Source organism: Rattus norvegicus, chromosome 4 (assembly GCF_036323735.1).
Source record: "Rattus norvegicus strain BN/NHsdMcwi chromosome 4, GRCr8, whole genome shotgun sequence".
NCBI classification, from domain to species: domain Eukaryota; kingdom Metazoa; phylum Chordata; class Mammalia; order Rodentia; family Muridae; genus Rattus; species Rattus norvegicus.
Window position 1 is genome coordinate 150,384,564 of NC_086022.1, and position 26,860 is coordinate 150,411,423.

The 26,860-nt window shown below is 40.8% G+C and overlaps 1 protein-coding gene across 6 annotated transcripts in view; it reads right to left on the minus strand.

The window, feature by feature from the left end:
- Raf1 (Raf-1 proto-oncogene, serine/threonine kinase) overlaps positions 1–26,860 on the minus strand; it is a 60,656-nt gene that overhangs the window by 32,406 nt on the left and 1,390 nt on the right.

Sequence of the window (26,860 nt, forward strand, 5' to 3'; positions counted from 1 at the left end):
GATATTTGCATGAGAGTATAGGTGTCTATGGACCTACAGGCAGTAGATGCCCTGGAGTTGGAGTTACACGTGGTTGTGAGCCAACTACTGTAGGTGCTAGGAACTGAACTCAAATGCTCTGCAAGAACAAGCCTTCTGAAGTGCTGAGCCATGGCTGCGGCCCAAGTGGTTTCAATAACCTTAGAACATCAGATTCCATATCAGCAGTATTCCAAATAGCCAAAGGGGGGGGACCCCAAAGTCCATTAAGTGGCATGGGTACATAATCTAAGTAATAGACTGGTAGTACTTGATTATAAAAAGTAATGAGGAGTTGTAGGGTAGGATAAAAATATATATACACATAATACTGCCAAAGATTAAATAAAAAGTATTTTTTTAAAAAAGAAACAACAACAACAACAAATTAAATGCTAGTAGAGAAGCCCCTTATCCTATGGGTATATATTTCCAGACCTCAGTAATGCCAGGGCCCACGGCTAGGACTTAGTAAGTTCTAATCAACTCCCCAATGCCCAGCTTGTCATATGGGATGGTTACAACTGTGAGGCACAACAGCAAAGATAGCACGAGTCTCTTACTCCTTCACAGCTTAAATGACTACAACTTGCACACTTCTTTTCTTAGGTTCCTTATTTGCTTCTCTTCAGCTTATCCTCTGCAAAACGAGCCATTATCAAGTAAAATAAGGGCAGTGTGGGTGCCAATCTGCAATACCACACAAAGGATCTGATAAACAAGACAGCAGCTATGTGACTGGAGGGAAGAAGCATTTAGAGCACAGGTATACTGAACCAGGAGATGACTCATGTCCCAGGCAGGACAGAAAAGATGGTGTGAGATTTCATCATGCTACCCCAAATGGCACACAATTTAAAACTCAAGAATTGTTCCTTTCTAATTATCCAGCTAATATTTTAAGAACACAGTTAACACAGGTATGTTCTTAATAGGAAAATACTGGGAAAAGCAAAACTGAGGACAAGAGTGTCAGTTCATTTTCAGTTGTGACAAAAGAACATGAGACATAATTTGTATAGAAGCTTATTTTGGCTCGTGGTCTGGAGGCTAGAAAGCCAACAGTATGTCAGTGTCTACTTGGCTTCTGCTCTGGGCCTTTGCTTCAGCTCATAGCCAAAAGCAGAAGGGAAGCAGAATATACCAAAGAGACAAAGCACAGGACCTTCATACTTTAATACAGTCACTTTTGAGAGGCTGAAGAGAGGGCTCAACCCTCAGGCTGCTCTTCTTGAGGAACTGGGTTCAGTTCTTAGCACCCACATGGCAGTGAACAACCATCTGTATCTCTAGTTCTAAGGGAACTGATGCCTTCTTCTGGCTCCTGTGGGCACCAGGCATATACATGGTGCACAGACACACACACAAGCAAAACACACATATAAATAAAACATAGTAATTTTTAAAAGTCACTCTCATGATAATAAACTCAGACCAGCAAAAGAAGACTCCTAGTCAGTAATTACATTCCAGCATGGTTTTGGTTGGGACAAAGCACATCCAGCACCGTGAGGGAAACAGCACTGCACATGTGAAAACACGGGAATGTTAGGCATTGGGCTAAGTCAAAGTCCAAATACTGACTGTATTCATAAAAAAAGGCTCCAAATTGGCAAATTCATATAAATAGTATGATAATGTGCCCATAGTCTCTGCTTCTCAGAATGTTAAGGACAGAAGACTACCGGGAAACAGTAAGTATGAAGTCAGCTAGATAAAGCAAGATAAAGTAAAGGGCAAGAAAAGGAACTATAAGAAAAGGGGGAACAGAAACAAAGAACAAGTAAAAGGCAGATTAGTGGTTCCCTAATACCAGTTTTATTTTGGAGGTGATAAAAACATTTTACAATTCACTAAGTGAGAGCTGGAACAATAGCTAAGGGGTTAAGATCCCTTCTCTTCTGGAAGAATCAAGGTCAGTTCTGGCCTTTGCCAGACAGCTCACAACTGCTAGTTCCAGGAGATCCTATGCCCTCTTCTGGACTCAGAAGACAACTGTACACAATAGGACAGACAGACAGACATACAGACAACACACACACACACACACACACACACACACACACACACACATTTTTAAGGACTTTCCGTGATAGGTATACTAAAATCCACATATTATAAACTTTGCACAATGTTACACACCCCTAATCCCAGCCAACAGTACAGGCAAAAATAAGTTCAAAGTCATACTAAGGCTACATAAGTTCAAGGCCAGCCTCAGACACATGAAACTCTGCCTCAATAAATAAAGGAATCCAATCTATCAATAATATTAGATGAGTATTACAAGGTGCTATGGCTTGAATCTGAACTCTCAGAAGATCCTTGAAGAGTGTAATATTGTAAAACACTACTGAGAAAAAGGTTCAGTGGGTAAAGTATTTGTAACACATGTATGAAAATCTGAGTTAGAATTCCCAGCACCCATATTAAGGCCAGACAGGTATGGCAGCACATCTGTAACCTGAGCACTCAGGATAAAGCTATAATAAGCTAGACTGGCCAAACATGCCAGCTCCAGGTTGAGTTAGAGACTCTTGTTTCAATATATAAGGTGAAAAATGATCCAAGAAAGACACCTCATTTCATCCATACCCACAAACTGGGACATGCACCTGAACATGCCACACAAACCTGTGCAAACTGAATACATGTCTCCCAAACACACACACACACACACACACACACACACACACACACACACACACACACTAATTCAACACTGTTTTTGCTGAACTGCTTCCCTAGAAAGCAACTGTCACTGGGAACCATAAAAATATAAAGTTCAGGGATTGGGAAAGAAATAGAGAAGGGTGATTTGATTGGGAAAATGGGAAGAGAGAGGCTCAAATTAGAAAAGGCAGAGATGAGTACAGAAGAAGGCAGAAAAGTAAAGTGCCTGAAAAAATCATAAGCAATCATATTACTATCTACCCCCCAAAAAGCTATAAAAAAGAATGAGACCATAAAGCAAAAACCTCCAAGGCAGGCATTGAGAGAGAGAGACAGAGAGACAGAGACAGAGAGAGACAGAGAGACAGAGACAGAGGGAGAGAGAGACAGAGACAGAGACAGAAACAGAGACAGAATGAGAATACTACTACCTCCAAGTCAAAGACCATTAAGCAAAATCCCCAAGGCAGGCATAAGAAGCCATCTTTTGAGTTGTTCAAGGCTGTCCAATAGATTCCCCAAATATTAGAAGCTACTGCCCTTGTTTACATACCTCCACCCCAAGGGTAAAAATTAAGTTGCTACTGCTGAAGACACCATGCATGATACAAGGCCCAAAGACCCCCTGAGCTGAAACTGACCTAAATGCTTCCTATCTGAGGCACCATGCAAGCTTTCAAAGGTGGGAAGCAACCAACATTCCTACCCAGCTATGACCAGCATGGCATCAGATGCCCTGGAATGGAGTTACAAGCAGTTTAGAACTGTGATGTGGATGCTGGGCAATGAACCCAGGTCCTCTGTAAGCATAGCAATTGCTCTAAACTCCAGCTCCCTATTTCTTTTTATGTCACCCACTACCCTCTAATATCTATTTCCTGAATAACATATGTGATCATCTGGGCAGTTCATCAGAGCCACTATTCATTGATGGGCCATATGTGTTATGAAGTTATGCTCAGACCTGGAACCCTAACAACTATGAAGAAACTATAGAACCAGCAGAGTAACTGTTGACTGGCAATTAACTCAAGTCTATCAAACAAACTGCAAAGAGAAGCCATTGTTAACACTGCAATAAGACAGAATTACATTTACTTTAAGGATCTTAACTGGCTTTATTTATTTATTTTTGGTTAATGCAACTGGACAAAATAATAGGTTTCATGGTGTTTTTTCATGCATGCATATAATATATGTCAATGCAGAGGATTATGAGTAACTTTCATTTTGGTTTTAGGTTGTAATTTTAGTTTCAGGGTTTTTGTTTTGTTTGAGAAAGTCTATGTAGCCTTGCCTGGTCTTGAACTCAATGTTGTCTAGACTGGCCCTGACCTTTGAGCAATCATTCATTGTCAGCCTCCCAAGTGCTGGGATTACATGTGCCACCTACAAGTGGCATTACAGCTAAGACACAGTGTTTTAGTTATTGTTCTATTTCTGTGATGAGACACCATGACCAAGGCTACTTATAAAAAGAGAACACTTAATTGGGGACTTGCTTTCAGCTTCAAAGGGTTAGTTGATAACCATCATGGTAGAATGGTGGCAGCTAGGCAGGCATGGCTCTGGAGCAGTGGGTAAGAGCTTACTTACCTCCTGATCCACAGGCAGTAGACAGAGAGAGAACAGGCCTGGTATCCTGCTTTAAACCCTAAAAGCTCACCCCCAATGACACACCTTCTCCAACAAGGGCACAGCTCTTACTCCCTCTGGGGTTTTTTGCTGTTATTGCTGTTGTTTGGGTTGGGGAGTTGTTTTTGTTTTTAAAGACAGGGTTTCTTTGTGTATCCCTGGCTGTTCTGGAACTAGCTCTGTAGACCAGAGTATAATCAAATTCACAGAGATGGCCTGCCTCCGCCTCCTGAGTGCTGGGATTAAAGGCAAGTGCCACCACTGTCCAGCTAATCCTTCTTAAACAGTCCACCTAGCTCCTAGTCCAATTAGGAACCAAACATTCTAATAATAAACCTATGGGGGCCATTCAAACTACCACACCCAATAAATAATGGGCTTTTTAACTATGATTCTAAAATCAGGCAACACCTCACTCTATAAGACAGGATACGTGTTTTATATAGCTCCAGTGAGGGCTGGAGAGATGGTTCAGTGGTTAAGATTACTAAGTGTTCTTCCAGAGGTCCTGAATTCAATACCCAGCAACCACATGGTGGTTCACAACCATCTGTAATGGGATCCGATGCCCTCTTCTGGTGTGTCTGAAGACAGCTACGGTGTACTCATATAAATAAAATAAATAAATGTTTTAAAAAAAAAGAATAGGGGTTGGGGATTTGGCTCAGTGGCAGAGTGCTTGCCTAGGAAGCACAAGGCCCTGGGTTCGGTCCCCAGCTCCGGAAAAAAAAAAAAAAGAATAAAGTGAGGATGGCAACACAGCTGAGTAAAAGCACATGCCACCAAGCCTAATGACCTGAGTTCATCTCTGGATCCCATATGGAACAAGGAGAACTGGTGCAGGTTGGCTACAGTGGAACTGGGTATGTTGGACCACATCTTCAATGGTAACATTCAGAGGGCAGAGACAGAAGGGTGTCTTTGAGACCAGGGGTACACAGTGAGACCTTTTCTCAAAAATTAAAAAATAAATAAATAAAAAATGGAAAGCAACTGAGAACAACATACAATCCCACCCCATCATTTACATACACACATGACTAAGCATACCTATGTAAGTACACACACATACACAGAAAAAAATGAAACCTAAAGAAGGAAGAAATAGAAGAGTGGACAACTTGTAATACAGACAGGCAGACAGGCACTTGGGAGGCAGAGACAGGCAAATCTCTGTGAATTCAAGCAGCCTGATCTACAAAGTGAGTTCCAGGACAGCCAGGACTATGGGGGGTGGAGAGGATATGAGTAAGTGAGTGAATTAATTAATTAATTGAGGAGTCTTTCACCTGCTGTCTTAGATAAACTGGCCCCTTTGACTGGCTGACATCTTTGTCTTTTAACTGGCCCATTAAGGAGTTCAGCTGGTTAGTAGAATCTGGCACAAGCTATCTGGTCATCTGTGGTCTTATGCAAAAACACAATAGTCCAAAACAATAGTCTTCTGTGAATTTTATTAACCAATATCCAACTGAAAGACTGGGGAGACGACACAGTTGATAAAGCACTTGTCACTCAAGTATCAGGACATCAGTCTGGATTTTCAGCACCAGTAAAAAGCTGGGAGTAGCAATTTATCTACAATCCTACCACTGGAGAGACAGCAACATGCAGATCCCTGAAATTCACATAGCCAAATCAATGAGGCCCTAAGATCAACAAAAGACTTGGTCTCAAAAAATAAGGTGACTAGTAACTGAGCAAGACAACTGACATCAATCTCTGATCAAAACACTCACCATACCCATGCATGCACAAAACCCTCATAACATCCAACTGAAGCCATTAGGAAGCTCTACTGTGCAAAAGAATTCCAAAGTCTGATTTTCTACAAATGCTTGTCATATCCCTTCAAAGTTTCTCAAATTACAAACAAAACCAAGTACCTGAATTCAATCCCCAGCACTGCACTACTAGAGAAAGAAAGAGAGAGAGAGAGAGAGAGAGAGAGAGAGAGAGAGAGAGAAAGGAAGAAAGAAAGAAAGAAAGGAAGGAAGGAAGGAAGGAAGGAAGGAAGGAAGGAAGGAAGGAAGAAAGAAAGTTAGTTTAACTTGTCAAAAATCAGTTGGCTAGCTGGGTAATGAAGCACACACCTTCAGTCCCACCCAGCACTCAGGCACCTCCCAGAGGTAGGTGGATCCCTCTAAGTATGAGGCCAACCTGGTCTACAGAGCTACACAGAGAAATGCTATCTCAAAAGACCGAGAAATAGCTCTTTTCTCTTCTTTCTCTTGCCCCTTCCTCTTGTCTCATTTCCCCCATTAAATCTCACCACATGGAACTGTGAAAAAAAAAAAAGACTGAGAAATAAATAAACAAACAAACAGTTAAAAAAATAAAAATTAGGGGCTGGGGATTTAGCTCAGTGGTAGAGCGCTTGCCTAGGAAGCGCAAGGCCCTGGGTTCGGTCCCCAGCTCCGAAAAAAAAGAACCAAAAAAAAAAAAAAAATTAGCTGGCAACAAGAAATTTCAAATTCAAGCATCAGAGCCTCTGTACCTTAGGCAAATACTCTATCACTGAGCTACATCCTTAGTTTCCAAAAACTCTGCAAAAGAGATAATGTGCATTTAATCACAGAGAACTCCACCCGGTTCAGTTCCTAGCACCCATGGTGGGAAGCTCATGATCACCCATAATGTAACTTCAGTTCCTGAGAGATTTGATGCCTCTGGCTTCTGTGGACATCAGCGCTTAGTTATACATACACACACAGACACATAACACACACAAACAGGTGAGTGAATGAATTCAAGAAATCAAATTTATTTCTGACTACAAGTCCTAGTAAATTCTAAGAGCTCTCCAAAGAACACCAGTATAATTTATTCTGATATCCAAAATCTAGGAAAATGCCAGGTTTTGATAAATGAGAGTTGTGATGACTATTAACTGACTAGGTGGAGAAGCACACCTCCAGATGTGTCTGAGTATTTTACAGAGGACTGACCACGGGAAGAGGGCCCGGGCTGAGTGTAGGCCACACTGTTCCTATATGCTGGGAAACACATGGGTAGAATAAAGGCACCTCAGTTCCCTCTCTCTCTCCTCTTTCTCCTACCTAACCATCATGATGTGAGCTATTCTGTTCAACCATGCCATCCCTATTATGATGGTTTGAATTGAACCAAAATAAATATTCCTCCTGCAGGCTGCTTATATCAGGGATTTTCACAATAACACTAAGACTAACAACATAGAAACACTTAGGTCAATTTTCTTTTTAAACATTTATTATGTATAAGTACATTGTAGCTGTTTTCAGACACACCAAAAGAGGGCATCAGATCTCATTACAGATGGTTGTGAACCACCATGTGGTTGCTGGGATTTGAACTCAGGACCTTTGGAAGAACAGTCAGTGCTCTTAACTGCTGAGCCATCTCTCCAGTCCCATTTTTTTTTCATAAATTTATTTTATCTATTATTATTGGGGTAAGGGGACTGGGTACCTATATAAATCAGAGGATAGCTTTCAGGAACATATTCTACCTACACGGGATCCACATGGGTGTGACTTCTGAACTCCCCATTCCCACACCCCTTTTCTTTTTTGACAGAGTATCACTATATATCTAAGATCAAACTCAAGTTGTGAGGCTCCAGTGACAGGCAGTTTTGCCCACTGAGCCATCTGGTCAGCCTAATGATAGCATTCATTCTGCTCTAAAATGAATTTCAGTGAATTTCTGTGCCTAGAGGCATTTCTAAAGCAGAATAAATAGGGACAAGATGTAGCTCAATGGTAGACCATGTGTTTAGCATGCTCTCAGCTCAATCCATAGCACAAAAAAATAAGTAAGGAGCTGGAGAGCTAGTTCAGAAGTTAAGAACACGGGGTTGGGGATTTGGCTCAGTGGCAGAGCGCTTGCCTAGGAAGCGCAAGGCCCTGGGTTTGGTCCCCAGCTCCAAAAAAAAGAACCAAAAAAAAAAAAAAAGTTAAGAACACTCACTGCTGTTGAATGAGCACCTAACTGGCAACTCAACACCACCTGTAACTCCAGTTCCAGGGAATTTGACAACTTCTGACTTCCACAGGCACTTGCATGTATGTGGTGCAAAAAGATTCACAGACAGACACACACACACCCACACCCACACCCACACCCACACCCACACCCACACCCACACCCACACACACTAAATCTTTTGTAAAATTAAGTAAACAGAGCTGGGCACAGTGGTATGGTTAATGCCAGTATTGGGAAGTAAAGGGAAGCAGAAGGGTCAGAGTTGATCCTTTTCCACATAGTGAATTTGAGGCCAACTTGGTCTCCATGAGTATTTATCTCAACTTAAAAAAAAAAAGGGGGGGAGCCCACCCAGAGAGAGAGCTGGTCTCCCAAGAGTGCTATCACTCCTAAGTTCAAAGGTAAGACCAACACTTTTGCTCCAGTAATTGGCCAAAGAGGAACCTGCCAGGAGACCATAGGGTTCAGGAACTGGGAACAGGATCCTTCCATTCTGCATCTGGGCCCCAGAGTTAACCCTGTGGCACAGCTCTCCACAGCCAAATCCTGCCCAGGGAGAACTGGTCTCCCAGGAGTGCTGACACATCTAAGACCACAGGCTCCAGTCAGAAACAGCAAGACCAACTAACACCAGAGATAATCAGATGTCGAGGCAAGCACGAGAACATAAGCAACAGAAACCAAGGCTACTTGGCATCATCAGAGCCCAGTTCTCCCACCACAGCAAATACTGGATATCCCAACACAGCAGAAAAGCAAGATGTGGATTTAAAATCACATCTCATGATGATGATGATAGAGGACTTTAAGAAGGACATAAATAACTCCCTGAATGAAATACAGAAGAACACAGGTAAAAAAGTAGAAGCCCTTAAAGAGGAAACACAAAAATCCCTTAAAGAATTACAGGAAAACACAACCAAATAGGTGAAGGAATTGAACAAAACCATCTAAGATCTAAAAATGTAAAGAGAAACAATAAGGAAATCACAAAGGGAGACAACCCTGGAGATAGAAAACCTAGGAAAGAGATCAGGAGTCTCAGATGCAAGCATCATCAACAGAATACAAGAGAGAGAAGAGAGAATCTCAGGTGCAGAAGATAACACAGAAAACACTGACACAACAATCAAAGAAAATGCAGAATGCAAAAAGCTCCGAACCCAAAACATCCAGGAAATCCAGGACACCACAAAAAGACCAAACATGAATAATAGGTATAAATGAGAGGGAAGATTCCCAATTTCAAGCGCCGGTAAATATCTTCAACAAAATTATAGAAGAAAACTTCCCTAAGCTAAAGAGATGCCCATGAATATACAAGAAGCCTACAGAACTCCAAATAGATTGTGGAAAGCACGCTACAGATTCAATACAATCCCCATCAAAATTCCAACTCATTTCTTCATAGAGTTAGAAAGAGCAATTTGCAAATTCATCTGGAATAACAAAAAACCCAGGACAGCAAAAAGTATCCTCAACAATAAAAAAACTTCTTGGGGAAATCACCATCCCTGACCTCAAGCTGTATTACAAAACAATCATGATAAAAACTGCTTGATGGGGTTGGGGATTTAGCTCAGTGGTAGAGCCCTTGCCTAGGAAGCACAAGGCCCTGGGTTCGGTCCCCAGCTCCGGAAAAAAAAAAAAAAAGCTGCTTGGTATTGGCACAGAAACAGGCAAGTAGATCAATGGAATAGAATTGAAGACCCAGAAATGAACCCATACACCTATGGTCACTTGACCTCTAACAAAGGAGCTAAAACCATCCAGTAGAAAAAAGACAGCATTTTCAATAAATGGTGTTCGTTTGATTGTCAGTCAACATGTAGAAGAATGCAAATTGATCCATTCTTATCACCTTGTACAAAGCTCAAATCCAAGTGGATCAAGGATCTCCGCATAAAACCAGATATACTGAAACTAACAGAAGAGAAAGTAGGGAAGAGCCTTGAACACCCAGGCACAGGGGAAATTTTTCTGAACAGAACACCCATGGCTTATGCTCTAAGATCAAGAATCAACAAATGGGACCTCATTAAATGGCAAAGCTTCTGTAAAGCAAAGGACACTGTCAATAGGACAAAATGGCAACCAACAGATTGGGAAAAGATCTTTACCAATCCTACATCCAATAGAGGGTTAGTATCTAATATAAACAAAGAACTCAAGAAGTCAGACTCCAGAGAACCAAATAACCCTTTTTAAAATATGGGGTAGAGGGGGTTGGGGATTTAGCTCAGTGGTAGAGCGCTTGCCTAGCAAGCGCAAGGCCCTGGGTTCAGTCCCCAGCTTCAAAAAAAAAATGGGGTACAGAGCTAAACAAAGAATTCTCAAATAAGGAATAGCAAATGGCTGAGAAGCACCTAAAGAAATGTTCAACATCCTTAGTCATTAGGGAAATGCAAATCAAAACAACCCTGAGATTCTATTTCACTCCAGTCAGAATGGCTAAAATCAAAAACTCAGGTGACAGCAGATGCTGGTGAGGATATGGAGAAAGAGGGACGCTCCTCCATTGTTGGTGGGATTGCAAGCTGAAACAACCACTCTGGAAATCAGTCTGGAGGTTCCTCAGAAAATTGGCCATAGTACTACCTGAGGACTCAGCTATACCATTCCTGGGCATATACCCAAAAGATGTTCCAACATATAACAAGGACACATGCTCCACTATGTTCATAGCAGCCTTATTTATAATAGAATCTGGAAAGAATCCAGATGTCCCTCAACAGAGGAATAGATACACAAAATGTAGTACATTTACACAATGGAGTACTACTCAGCTATTAAAAACAATGACCTCATGAAATTCATAGGCAAATGGATAGAACTAGAAAATATATATCATCCTGAGTGAGGTAACCCAATCAGAAAAAAAACACACATGGTAATGAACTCACTGATAAGTGGATATTAGCACAAAAGCTCAGACTACCCAATGATACAAATCCACAGACTACATGAAGCTCAAGAAGGACAACGGCCAAAATTCGGATGTGTCAGTCCTTCCTAGAACTGAAGGGGGAACAAAAATATTAATAGGAGGAGATACAGAGACAAAGTTTGGAGCAGAGCGTGAAGGAAAGGCCATCCAGAGACTGCCCCACCTGGGGATCCAGCCCATGCACATACAGCCACCAAACCCAGACAATATTGCTGATGCCAAGAAGTGCTTGCAAACAGGAACCTGATACAACTGTCTCCTGAGAGGCTCTGCCAGAGCCTGACAAATACAGCCAACCATTGGACTGAGCACAGGGTCCCCAGTAGAGGAGTTAGAGAAAGGACTGAAGGAGCTGAAGGGGTTTGCAACCCCATAGGAAGAAAAACAATATCAACCAAGACCCTCCAGAGCTCCCAGGGACTAAACCACCAACCAAAGAGTATACATGGAGGGACCCATGGCTCCAGCCGAATATGTAGCAGAGGTTGGCCTTGTCAGACATCAGTGGGTGGAGAGCCCTTGGTCCTGTGAAGGCTCGATGCCCCAATATAGGGGAATGTCAGGGCGGGCAGACAAGAGTGGGTGAGTGAGGAAGCAGGGTGGGGGGGGATGTTCCTGGAGAGGAAACCAGGAAAGGAGTTAACATTTGAAATGCGAATAAATAAAATATCCAATAAAAAAAAAAAAGAATCAGAACAAATAGTATCCTCTTTGCTCTTCTCTGCTCTCCTGCCCTCTTTGTCCCTGTCCCTTCTCTCCCCATTCCCCTTCCCTCCACATGCCCATGGCCGGCCTCCTTTACTTCTCCCCTCTTCTACTCTTCTTCTCTCATTAAACATTTCCAAACTGAAAACAAAAAGAATAAACAGTATCAAATTAATAAAGAATAATTTAGAAAACAAACTATTAAAGGTCCTGGAGAATCTTGGTTTTCCTTTGAGTTTCATCACATGATGCTAGAAAATGTAAGGAAGCAAGTCCATATCCAAGTGCAAGATTAACAAAGAAAAGCATCCACATAATGTACTTCAAACACCTTCAAGAAAAACAAATCTAGGGAGACTGCAATTACCAAAATGTAAGCACCAGAATTTATAGTACTGTTTTACGTAGTTTGAGTCCTGACATCTTAAGGTACATGGCTCATATTAGAGACTGAAAGAAGGCATTCAAGCCCAGCAAGGCTATCATTCTACACACCTGCAAGACGACAGCCTCCATGAGACACACACAGCCTTTCTTATGGGTGCTTTTGAATAGCTCCTTTTCTAAAAAGTCAGAGCAAACTCCCTTTGACTGCAGTAAAACTAACTAATGCAAATGACCCTGACTAATCCCAGAGGCTTTTCCAGAATTAAATCTCCAAGAACCAAGTTTAATTTTTTTCTGCTAAAAAGAATCCAAGGCGGGCATGATGGCAATCAAGCAGGAGAAGCAGGGGGATCTCTGTGAGTTGGAAGCTATGGGCTACATAGATAGAGTCTGTCAAAAAAGGAAGGAGTTGGGTGTTCAAAAGCAACTGGAAGAGCTGGACGTCAACTTTGTCTTGTACTATTCCTTGACTCTGCTTAAGGAAAGCAGCCAAATCTTACTAACTGTCCTTCCCACGTAAGGACACATCTACAAGCATTAAATACTGTAAATACAAGGCCATTTTTAAACTTTCTCCAAAAATGCCTCAGCAAATGAGTTATTACACTTACACTAAGAAACCTATCTAAGTCTTAGCACTAGGAGTGGAGAGGCCAGCACTTCAGAGGAAAGTGAATCAGAAGCTCAAAGTCATACTCAGCTAGACATGAAGTTCTAGGTATGCATGGATACATGAGACTAAAGTCTTGAGATTTTCTTCAAATATTCTTTCATTTAAAAGTACAAAGTGAAAGGGTATGGGCTCTACATAGTAAGTTCTATGCCAGCCTGAGCTATAATGCAATTAATGCCCTTTTCTAGTGTGTCTGAAGACAGCAACAGTGTATCCATATACAGAAAATAAATCTTTAAAAAATAAAATAAAATAAAATTGGGATAGGTGGGTGGAGAGATAGCTCAGCAGTTAAGAGTTACTACCCTTCCAAAGGACCCAAGTTCAATTCCTAGCACCGACATCTGACCTATAGCTCTAGGGGGTCCTACACTTACTCTTCTGATCATGCATATATATTATAAAGTAACATAGGTACCCTCACTCACATGAATGAAAAATAAGTAAGCTTTTAATACAAAGAAACACGGGTTGGGGATTTAGCTCAGTGGTAGAGCGCTTGCCTAGCGAGCGCAAGGCCCTGGGTTCGATCCCCAGCTCCAAAAAAAAAAAAGAAACAAGGCTGGTGAGATGGCTCAACTGGTATAGGTGGCTGCCACCAATCCTGACAACCTGAATTCCATCTCCAGCACCTACATGGTGGAACTGACTCCTGAAAGTTGTCTTCTGACCTCCCTATACATACTACAGCATTCATGCATGCATGCATGCACAAAATACATAAATAAAATCCATTTTATAAAAATAAAACAAGCTAGGAAAAAAAAAAGGTAAGCACAAAGGTACAGCACTTGCCTAAGCCAGTTCAATCCCTAGCACAAGGAAGAAAAGGAAGAGGAAGAAAGGACAAAAGGCAGAAGAGTTTTAACTGGAAGGTCTGTTCAAGACTGGCCTGGGAAACGTCTAAATAATTTTATTTTATATTTTTATTTTCTGTGTAGAAGAGTGTTTCACCTGCATGTATATATGTGTACTATCTGTGTGCAATGTCTGCAGAGGCCAGAAAAAGGTACCACATTTATAACTGGGACTCAAAGACAGTGTGCACCGTCATGTAGATGCTGCGAACCAAACCCAGATCCTCTGCAAGAGCAGTGAGTGCTCTTTTAACTACTCAGCCAACTTTCCAGTCCCTGGCCTGGGGAATCTAAAATGATATTAAAATAAATAAATAAATAAATAAATAAATAAATAAATAAATAAATAAATAAAGGGCTGGGAATAAAGCTCAGTGATAGGTGACAAAATATTTCTATCTCGTGCACAAGGCCCCAGGTCTAATCCCTAGAATTAAAAAATAGTAGACTGGGTGTTAGTGGCACAGGCCTTTAATCCCAGCACACACAAGGCAGAGAGAGAGAGCCACACAGATCTCTGTTGAGGCCGACCTGGTCTACAGAGTGAGTTCAGGACAACCAGGGCTACACTAAGAAACCCTGTCTTGAGAAACAAAACTAACAACAACAACAAATCAAAACCCCTAGTTTCTGAGAATATGGCACTACACTGTGCGGTTAGTGTTGACTGAGAATATGGCACTACACTGTGCGGTTAGTGTTGACTGAGAATATGGCACTACACTGTGCGGTTAGTGTTGACTGAGAATATGGCACTACACTGTGCGGTTAGTGTTGACTGAGAATATGGCACTACACTGTGCGGTTAGTGTTGACTGAGAATATGGCACTACACTGTGCGGTTAGTGTTGACTGAGAATATGGCACTACACTGTGCGGTTAGTGTTGACTGAGAATATGGCACTACACTGTGCGGTTAGTGTTGACTGAGAATATGGCACTACACTGTGCGGTTAGTGTTGACTGAGAATATGGCACTACACTGTGCGGTTAGTGTTGACTGAGAATATGGCACTACACTGTGCGGTTAGTGTTGACTGAGAATATGGCACTACACTGTGTGGTTAGTGTTGACTGAGAATATGGCACTACACTGTGCGGTTAGTGTTGACTGAGAATATGGCACTACACTGTGTGGTTAGTGTTGACTGTAGAGTCTTCATCAATGAAGAGAAACTCAGAACTGTAGAGACAGTTTATTTAGTTTTCTTCCCCATTATCTCACAGTACAGTTAGAATTAATCAAGACAGGGCCAAGCATGGTGGCATGTGACTTTAATCCCAGCAGAGACAGCCAGATCTCTGATTCAGGACCAGACTGGTCTACAGTAAGTTACAGACCATCCAGAGCTACATAGTGAGACCCATCATCATCATCATCATCATCATCATCATCATCATCATCATCATCATAATCATAATCATCATCATCATTTTTCTTATCTCTTCTTTAGATAAAGAAAAAGTAAAATTTGGACTAGGAAATAATTCCATGGTCAAGACCTTGCCTAGCATGAATAAGGCCCAAAGTTTAATTACCTACACCTGAAAAAGAATACAAAGAAAAAGTAAAGCTTAAAAAAACAGGTAACAACTTAAGAGTTAAAAAAGCAAATCGGTGAAACCCAGTACTGTGCACAATGAATATACAGGGAAACAATCGGGTCCTCAGGCTTTACATTATAGATCTACTGTAATACTGACTTAAATGATATATATTTTATATAAATCTGGACTTGAGGTAATTCTTATGTAATGATGCTAGTATTTTACTACTTTTAAGTAATTTACAAATCTGTAGGACATGTGAAAGGAAGGAGAATCTAAACTACAGCTTACATATCATTAGCAATCTGTAGTCCTCTTAACAGTTACACTCCCAAGGTTTTTCTAATTTGCCCCTTCCCTTCTTCTTAGCCATTAAATAAAAGAAGATACATTAAAATTATGAATTTCGGGGGTTGGGGATTTAGCTCAGTGGTAGAGCGCTTGCCTAGGAAGAGCAAGGCCCTGGGTTCGGTCCCCAGCTCCGAAAAAAAAGAACCAAAAAAAAAAAAAATTATGAATTTCGGTTTATTCAGCAAACATCTGCAAATATAATGAAGAAACTAAAATTTCTATTAAGTCACTGTGTACAGGCATACATGAAAACTTTGTGTTGTCATTTTTTTTATCTTCATTACCAAAAAAAATTCTCCATAGGTGGTAATAAAATAGGTTGGGTAAAATAAATCCCCATGTCATTACAAGACTGCTGAACTACAAACCATGACTAGTTCTAAAGGTTAGTCAAGACAAAGCAATTCCTATTTGTGGGGAAAACTGGGCACCCTCCTAAAGTTACAATTGTGCTACAATGTTACATACTGTGGCACAGTGGCGAGTTTCTCCTTGGCTTGAAAGCAGGAAACAAAATAAGGTAACTTGCATTGACTGATTTATGTTGCTTTCTCTTCTACTTGGCATTTACATGTCTAGTGTCATCAAGCTGTGCCCCACAAGCCAGGGGCTGGAAAATAATTTCAGAGTGGGTGCTCTACTACTGAGCTACGTCCCCAGCTCTTGCTCTGTTAAGACCGGGCCTGATTGTCTAGCCCAGGCTGGCCTTGAATACCAACCAATTCTCCTTCCTTCACTTCCATGACTGGGATTACAGTACAAATATCTATGCAGCCTGACATGTTTCTTAGTCTTTTAAGATCACAGAGAAAGGGGTTGGCTCAGAGGTAGAGCGCTTGCCTAGCAACCGCAAGGCCCTGGGTTCGGTTCCCAGCTCCGAAAAAAAGAAAAAAAAAAAAAATCACAGAGAAAGTGAACTGTTAGTGTAAGCTACCAAATGATACTGTCATTCTTTGTTTTAGAAGCAATGATGGTTCTATTGATCAGAAATGTAACTTGCTCTTTTACCTCCTAAGTGGATTTCCTGAGTTAGCTACCTAAAAAACATTCCAAAACAGTTCCAGGTTCTGAAATAAGGACTGACCAACTATGAGCCTATAAATTACCCTCTCACATTACTTGGAGAATGCTTTATCTCCTCTGTATCAATTATACACGACCATTCCTGTTTGCAGATTATCTCCAAATTATTTTCTTAATTATTTTTATGTGTATGGGTGTTTTGCCTAAATGTATGTATGTGCACTCATGGAAACCAGAGAAAGCATTGAATTCCCATGGGAGTGGAGTTATGGTTGTGAGACACCAGGTGGGTGCTGGGAGTTAAACCTGGTCCTATGGAAGAGCAGTTAACATTCTTTAACTGTTGAGCCATCTCTCTGCTTCTCTCTCAAAATTTTTAAAAGGCTTTGGGAGCTGAAGAGCTGGTTCAGTGCTTAAGGTCATTTGTTGCTGCTCTTGCAGAGGACTAAAGCTTAGCCCCAGCACCCCTGTTAGGTAGCTCACCACCACTTGTAACTCCAGCTCCAGAAGGTCAAATTCCTCAAGGCAACCACCAGCACCTGCACTCACATCCGAAAACCCACACAGAGACAGATAATTTTAAAATAATGAATACTGCTGGGCAGTGGTGAAGCATGCCTTTAATCCCAGCACTCAAGAGGCAGAGGCAGGCAGGCAGACCTCTTAAGTTCAAGGACAGCCTGGTCTACAACATGATTTCCAGGACAGCCAGGGCTACACAGAGAAACCCTGTCTCAAAATAAATAAACAAACAAATAAATAAATAGGTAGGTAGGTAAATGAGTAAGTAAATATTTTAAAGATCCCTTGAAATAATGAGACACTTCATCTAGACCCACTGTCTAAACCTATGAAGGAAACCAATGTACTTCTGAACTACTAACCAATGCAACTTTCAAAATACCTCTCTGCCTCAATTTGTCACCTCATCAAAAATCTTTTCATTTCCCAGCACAGGAGGAATGATTTAGATAAAAGTGATTTAGTATCAATAAATAAATAAGCCAGGCTGACTGAGGAGCCAGAAGAGATGGAGCTCTTTGGGCTCGAGCCAATCTGGTCTACTAAGCCAGGCCCAGGCTGGAGAGGGGGAGGGAGAGAGAGACAGAGACAGAGACAGAGAGGGGATGGAGAAAATCTTAGGGGTTAAGAGTATTGCTGTTCCTTCCAGAGGAACTAGGTTCAACTCCCAGCACCAACATGGCAGCTCACAGATGTCTGTAACTCCAGTTCCAGGGGATCTGACACCCTCTTCTGGCCTTTGTAGGCACCAGACACACTTGTGATGCACAGGCATACACTCACACAAACACTCATACACATAAAACACAATAATTAAATATTTAAAAAGAATACTATAGGAAATAAATCCTCCTACTCCAGTCCCAAATTAAACTGGCATTACTAAGAGGCTGAAGCAGGAAAATCTTGAATTTAAGGCCCACCTGTGTTATACAGCCAGACCCTCTCACTCAAAAAAAAGACCCAAATAGGGTTAGAGAAAAAGGCTCTGACTAAGAGCACACACTGCTTCTCTGAGGATCTGAGTTCAATTCCCAACGCCCACAGTTCATATTCACCTGTAACCCCAGTTCAGGGGGATCCAACACCTTTTGCCTTTGCAGGCACCTGAACTCACATGAACACAATTAAAAATAAAAATAGTTTTTAAAGGAGCCTAACTAAATAAACTCACATTAAAAAAAATAAAATGTTTTAGATCTGAATACCTACAAAGCCAAAAATCTAGTAATTAGTTTGAAAATACTAATGCAATTGAGCATACATTTTGGGTGAGGGAGTTCACAAAGTTTCTGCTGAGCAAGCATGAGCTGTTCTGAAGCTCATCTCATCTCATCCCAGTTAGAAAACAGTAATGGTCTAGTTTGCACAAGTCTTATGCTACAGTTTCTCAACCAGTCCAAAAGGGCAGTCTCATGCACTGCAAGGTGGTCAGTATGTGTCAATATTTTGAATTTCCTCATCAACTCTTTCTCAATTTCTGGCCACAAACTGGTGACTTCATCAGATGACTGGCCAACACAGGCTTACATAAAGAAATGAACCAGTCTACCCTTCTAAATGTTAGCAAGCAGGAGCTACCCAAGTATCAGAAGCAGATTTTGTTGTTTTGAAGTGTAACGGATTTTAAAATGCAAACTGAGTATGAGCTAGTTCAGAAACAATCATTTTCACAGTGAAAGATGCCCGGGACCAATTTCAATTTTAACTTTCACCACAAAATGAGCTTTTCATTATCTGCTTTAAATCTTTTGAACTGTTTTGCTGTTTTGAACTGTTAGCCAGTGGGTGGCTGGCAGGCTAGTTGGTTGGATGCAAGGTTGGCTGACTGATCTTGAGTTTCACTGTGTATGTCAGGCTGGTCTTGAACTCGTGATCCTTCTATCTCAGAGTCTGAGTGCTGGGACTGATTGTCAACGGCAAGCCCAAACTCTGGCTTTCTTTGAACTGTTTTTAAACTCAGTTTTTCTTTTCATCTCCAAATCAGTAACTGCCTTCTTCATTTAGGTAGTAACTGATAATTTTTAAATGAACGATCATTTACAAAGTCCAACATAAGCACATATAACAAAATACACAAAGTGCAAAGTCTGACACCCACAAAATGAAGCTAAAATGACTAAGTGTGAGAAGGGGAACAGCAAAAGCCACTGTTATCTCACTACAGCTTACCAAATGGAAACACTAATGACTTCATTTCACATTAAAATCAGACATTTTTGTGGTAAACCTTACATACACAGCAAGTAGTTCTAAAAATTAGTCTTTTGCAGAATGCACACCTTTAGTCCCAGCACTCAGGAGGCAAAAGCAAGTGAATCTCCGAGTTCAGTGCCACCACAAGATTTGCACCATCAAGGGATACAGAGTGAGATCCTATTTCTAATAAGTAGGTGAATGAATGAAAAATTAACTCCTCTCAGACCAGCAAGACAGATCCACAGGTAAAGAAACTTACTGCCAAGCCTGACTATCCAAGTTCAATCCCCAGGTCATAAAATGAGAAAACTGACTTCTGAAAGTTGTCCTATACAGTAATAATTTTTAAAACATTGTTTAGCCTTTCTCATGCAAATGCTATCATATTACACCTGTAATCCCAGAACTTAGAAAGCTGAGGTAAGAGGAAGAAAAGCTCAAAAATGAGAGTTTGAAACCAGCCTGGGCTACTTAGCCAGAACTTTATATCAATTTGAAGGGAAAAAGGAAGCAACTACAATGGTTTGGATATGAAGTATGCTTCCATCTCTGCTGAAAGGCTCTTACAGTGAAAGTTTGGTTCACAGCTATTGATGTTCTCTTGGGAAATTCTGAAAACTTTAGAGAGTAGGTCACCAAGGGTATGTTCTTAGAGCCTATATTTTGTCCCAGGCCCCTTTTTCTGCTTCCTGTCTACCGTGAGGCAAGTAGCCTCCCTCCACCACATGAACTGTGAGGTAAAACATGGGAAATCCCAACAGTCCAAAGATGGAGGCCAGATGACTAGGAGTTCAAGATCGTCCTCAGCCACAGAGTCCCAGGACAACTTGAACTACAAGAGATCTTGTCTCAAAAATATCCACATGTAAGTTTAGTGTTGGTGGGCATGATAGCACAACATCTGGAATCGCAACACTCAGGAGACTGAGACAGGAAGAGAAATGCAGGGCCAGCCTGTGGTTACTCAACACAAAACGTTGTCTTACAAAACAAAAGAGGGGTTGGGGATTTAGCTCAGTGGTAGAGCGCTTGCCTAGCAAGCACAAGGCCCTGGGTTTAGTCCCCAGCTCCGGAAAAAAAAAAAAAAGAAAAGAAAAAAAAAAACAAAAACAAAAAAACAAAACAGCACCAGTAAGATGGCTCAGCAGACAAAGACACCTGCCACGATGTCTGAGAACCTCAGCTTGATCAAGATCCTGGGGATCTACTTGATAGGAAAATATACTCCTGCAAATTGTCCTCTGACCTTCACCATGTACACATATATGGGGGGCGGGGGAGGGGGGGAACGAACTATAAACAAGTAGCATCAGGTGTTGGGATTTCAATTCGCTCTCAAACAGCCTGGTCCCTCAGCCTCTCAAATGAAATTTCCTCACAAATATCAATAAATAAACATAAAGAAGAAATCAGTCATTGGAGTTTATTGTCTAACAAGATAAGGAGCTCACAAAAAAAGGTCATAAAGCAAAAGGTCAGAGACTGACTCTCAGAGGAGCAAGAACAAGCAGTAAGCTCAGCTAAGCTTCTCCATCAGACCAAATCCTTCACAGTAAGAACTTGCACTCATCACCCTGTACCATTCAAAATGAGTGCTTGTATCTACTATTACTTTAAAAACAGCTTTTAAGACTAGCAAGTGCTTCAGTGGTTAAAGGTGCTTGCCTGATGATCTGGATTCAATTCCCAGGACTTGCATAGAAAGAAAGAATATAGTGCTTCCTCTGACCTTCATTCTGTGCTGGACAGATGGGTGAGTAATTAAGAGTATTTACTATCCTTGCAGAAGACTTCAGTCAGTCCCAGCATCTGAGTCAGGTGACCAACAATTACCTGTAACTCAGCTCCAGGGGGCATCTGGTGCCTCTGGGATTCCATAGGCTTCTACACTCACATGCATGTATCCCCACAGGCACATGCATGCACATAACTAAATCTTAAAATAATAATGACTTTTCGTAGGCTATGATAACAACACCTGTAATCCTAGCATATGGGAGACTGAAACAGGATTAGATCAAGGCTAGATTTGGCTATATAATGAATTCAAAGCCAGTGTAGAATACATAAAACCCTATTTCAAAATTTTAGAAATTTAGTAGCTAAAGAGATGGCTCCATATCTTGCTCTTACAGAGGACCCAGGTTCGACTGCCAGTACCCACCTGGTTTAATTATTACAAGTATACACCCATCCATCCATAATTCCAGTTCCAGGGAATCCAACAGACACCTGTAGAATGCACATACATGCATGCAAGTAGAATGTTCATATACATAAAGTAAATAAATTATATTAAAATCACTTTTAAATCTGGGGCAAGAGGTCCTGGGTTTGATACTTAGCACCACACAAATGGGATGGGAAGGCTCCTGTCTATAATCCCAGCAACTGAAAAGTAGAAGAAGGAAGATCAGAAGTTCAAAGCCATTCTAGGAAGCATAGCAAGTTCAAGACCAACTACATAAGGGAATAAAGGTTTAAAGGAGGATAGTGGAGCAGGAAGGGTTAAATGGGGTGGGAACAGAAAGTAGGGTACAGTAGGGATCATGAGAAGGACCTTTCTAGCACTATAAAAACTTTCTAAAATATCTGCATCTACACACATACACATACACACACATACACACACACACACACACACACACACACACACATTAAAATGTTCTGTGCATGCATGGGGGTGGGTGGTACATGCATGTGAGTGCAGAAGCACCCCCTGGAGTGGAAATACAAGTAAGTAGTAGACACCAGAGGCTAACTAATAAAAAACTCTGTACCAGAAATGGCTTACTACTCTTCGAGCTATTGGCCAATGAGATCCCATGGACACCACCCTCCCAACAGTACAGGATATTGTCACTACTCTTGGATATCCTCCAAAACTTGATGGCAAGACCCTATTGCTAAGACACCACATTCTTGAGTCAAAGGACATGGTGAAATCAAGCTGGTATGTACCTGGAAGCTTCATCCTTATTGGCTAGCTTTCAAAGGGCTGGAGAGTGTTGTGCACAGTACTAAAGGAGAAAAGCAAGCTACAATAATGACTAGCCTGGCAGGACAAACCCACTGGTGCAATGGTGGCACAAACAGCATGTGAGTAACCAATCACTTTCTGATTGGATTTTAAGTCCATTATTATGCTAAAACCCTACAATTAGATAGGTCATAGACCCTAGGGGAAATAGGGTTGCTAAAAGAACACAGTATTAAACTGACTCTTTAAAAGACTTACTGTTACATAGAATACATAGTGCAATGTATCTCTACAGCCTCATCTGAGACGCTTCTATTTTCAGTAGATCACTGTGCTGTGTGGATCTCAGCAGTTGGGACAATATGTACAAAACCTTTGCAAACTAAGTCAGACCAAATCCCAGCAGGGTGAAGGGAGATGAGCACACCCCTAGCCATTGTCAGCTGCTGGAAAAAGGAGAGACTCTCTAAGAACCCCCTGGTAAGTCAACCACTCTCCAGTAGACAACCACACATCCAAGAATATTTGGGCAGCACAAATTGGTATTGAAAGATTTAAAAAAAAAAAAAAAAGAACACCAAGTTGGATGTGCAGAGGAGTGGTGAATCCGAGAAGAGTTGGAGAAAGGGGTGAATACAATCAAAACACACTGTATGAAATTCTCAAAGAGCTAATAAAAAGACAGGTATGCTATGTGTGCCTACAATCCCAGCACTCAGAAGGCTGAAGCAATAAAATTGCCATGAGGCTAACCTGGGCTTCTGTCTAGAAAACAATAAACACATCAAACAAAAACTCATTAAGGGGGATGGGGATTTAGCTCAGTGGTAGAACACTTGCCTAGCCCTGGGTTCGGTCCTCAACTGGGGGGGGGGAGGGGGAACCCTCATTAAGACATAACCATTCCAACACTGATGTATTGGGCTGAAGAAAGGCAAACAGACTGGCAGTGTTAATGGCAATATTTGCCTGGTCCACATAAAGCCCTAGGTTTAATCCCCAGGACTGTACCCACAAAAACAGAAAAGGGAGATGTTTTGCCCAAACATCATATCTCATTACAGAATCAAGGAAAAAATCAGAGAGAATTTTTACTTCATAGTAGGCTGGAAGGAAATAAAGAGGGAGAACTTAGTGACTCAACCAGTCAGTGCGCTTACTCTTGCTACTGGACTGCATTAAACAATAGACAAAGGAAGATGAAGCATGGCAATAAGCAGGGGATGCCTTTAATGTCAGACAGACAGACAGACAGACAGACAGACAGACAGACAGAGACAGAGACAGAGACAGAGGATGATGACTCTACACAACGTGGACCACACCACTTCACTGAAGGAATTCGCCATATAAGAGTTCACTTAAAACATTCTCATTGCCTGTTGTTTACCATTCTTTAACCAAAAATGTAAACATAACTAAATCACAAGGGTTTGCAAATTCTAAAATAGTTCTTTTAGAATTGTTAATCACCACCCAGCTAAATCCTTTAGAACCTGATCTAAAAATAAAACTGTGTCAAGTGTTCTTCAAAATATACACTGAAATGCAATGCCAATTAACACACTGAGCAATTTAAAAAAACCTTCCAATAACCTGCACCACGCTAAATAAATAACAAAGAAACACCATCCACTTGAAATTCCCTTCAGTTAAACAGAGATTCTTCAGAACAATTTCAGAAGGTAAGCATCTGAAATCACTAAGTGTTGAAGCACACACCTGTAATCCCAAATCTCAGATGACCGGAACAGAAGCATCACAAATTTGAGACTAGCCTTGTCTACATATACGTATTTAATACAAGCATGCATTTATTTTTTACTTTATGTGTATGGGTGTTTAACCTGCATATGTCTATGTATTATGTGGTTCCTTGTGTCAACGAGGATAGAAGAAAGTGCCAGATCTTCAAGAACTGGAGTTACAGACAGACAGTTGTAAACCTCAATGTGGGTACTTAGTGGCCAAAACCCAGGTCCTCTGCAAAACCAACCAGTGCCCTTAACTACTGAACCATCTCTCCAGTCCTGAGACTGTGTATTTAAAAAACAACAATTGGACTGAACAATGGCTCATCACTTAAGAGTACTTATTGCTCTTACAGAAAATCTGATTCAGTTTCTAGAACCCACACAGCAGACAACTACCTGTAATTCCAACTCCAGAGGCTCCCATCCCTCTTCCGACCTCCACTGACACTGCACGCAGTGATGCATATACACTCAGGCACACAAGCATACACATGTGTACAATGAAAGTAAAAACACAAGTGAATAACAAAATAAAATAAAAACAATCACCACAAAGGGGCTAGAGAGATGGATCAGCAGTTAAGAGTAGATCTTGCAAAAGACCTGGGTTCAGTTTCCCGTATCCTAACCCACATGCTAGCTCACAACTGTTTGTATCCTCAATTCCAGACCATGATGCCCACTTCTGACCTCCAAGACACCGGGCATATATGTGGTTCACAGACATATATGCAGGCAAAATATCCATACATATATAATTAAAATTTTTAAAACTAAAATTAAATCATTGAGAGCTACACAAATAATCTGGGAGCAAAAAAGTAACAGAATGACTCAAACACTACAAAAATTAAAAGTGTCAATTTTAACAAGCAATTAAAGACTTTTTACTCACAACTTTGAAGGCCAAAATAAAAGAATCTGACATTACTATCATAGGATTACAGACAAGAATTTAGACCTACCCCATATCAGTAGAATCTTAATGTAAATATTTAGTGTTATATTTTGAACCCACTGGATAAACAATTAGCAAGTTCACCCATCCATGTGTGTACATATTAAAAAAAACAAAAACAAAAACTCAATAACCTCTTCCTAAAGAATCTACACCTTTAATCCCAACAGTTGGGAGGCAGAGGCAGGGGGAATCTCTGTGAGTTCAAAGCTAACCTGGTCCACGTAGTGAATTCCAGGTCATCCAAGGACTAAACAGGGAGATCCAGCCAACAGAAGAAAAAAAGAAAGAAAAGAAAGAAAGAAAAACAGAACCCAACATTTCTGATTTTTCAAGAGTGGGAGACCCTGATTTTTTATGGTCTAGTTTCAACTTTAGAAAAATAAAACAACATTTTAAGTTGAAGCCTGATTTGTATGGTTTCATAAACCCTCTCACTGTTATATTTGTTCACTGTCTTTCAGAGACAATATTTAAATTCTGATCTGCAAGTCAACATTGGGGCATGTTGCTAACGGGCAAGCCAAAGCATTCTCTCATGGTTTTAGGTAGCAGGTAGGTAAAGAAGTTTTGTCTGAATTTTAATATTAAATAATCAAACATTCACTAATAGACTTTCTAAAAGAGCAATTTGAAGTTAGTCATTGTATTTCCATTAAAAATACTTAGTGCTTCTGCAAATATCAAATTAACTTCCTAAAACTGTCAAGTAGTTTAATCATCAGAGAAAATTGACTTGAAGCCAAAACCAAGTGGGTTCAGAGCAGCTGTAATGCAGTGTCATTCTTAATTTTTGGATACTTTTTGTCATAAGTGAAAGGTTCTCAGTCTTTTTACTACTGGGCCAAATCCCTTAAAATGCATTCAAAAGCCTTTCAGTCAAGCCTCTACTTCACAGGCATACAAGATCCTTTCAACTACTGACAAGACCTTAACAAAGCTGCCTGATCCCACTTCAGGGCACAATCCCAGCCTTGCAGACCTGAAGATAAGCCTTCGAACAGAAACATCAGCAGGTTTATTTTTCCAAGTATCCAGTCTCAGCTAGGTCAAATGTTGCTGCTGGATTTTAAACAGCTTACTTAGCCCTTGAAGTGATAAGAGTAAAAACAAATCAAAAGAACCTCAGTGTTTTTCAGTGGTTCACAATACCAAAGATTTGGAAACTGCCCCTGATGTCTCTTCACTTCTAAATAGCCACTTCAGCATAAGCCTTAATCAAATTAGCTATTTTATTAGAATAACAAAATAAAATGTTCATGGGGCTGGAGACTTAACAAAGCTGCAACCTGGGAACTCAGTCTAAAGAAAAGTCTACTACATAAATAGGATTCATTAAAAAATACTTTCATGCTACACTTTTCCAGGTGTTTTCTATAATCTGCCGAATTCTATACGTTTGGGGAACGTGTTTTTACGTGGTCAGCAGCGATTTAAAACTCAGGAGTTAGTAAAGAATATGTTTATGACCTCAGTATTTTTGAAGGCAGGTATAACCTTAGAAAAAGCTGCAAGAGTATCTCTGAAGAGGAACCAGTGAAAAAGCACTAAACATTTCCTATCAATTACCAAAACTGGTTAGCTAGACTTAACAAGGTAAATCTTGTTCACTACCATAGCGGGAGGGGAGCAAAGCAGCAACCCGCAAGAACTAAAAATTC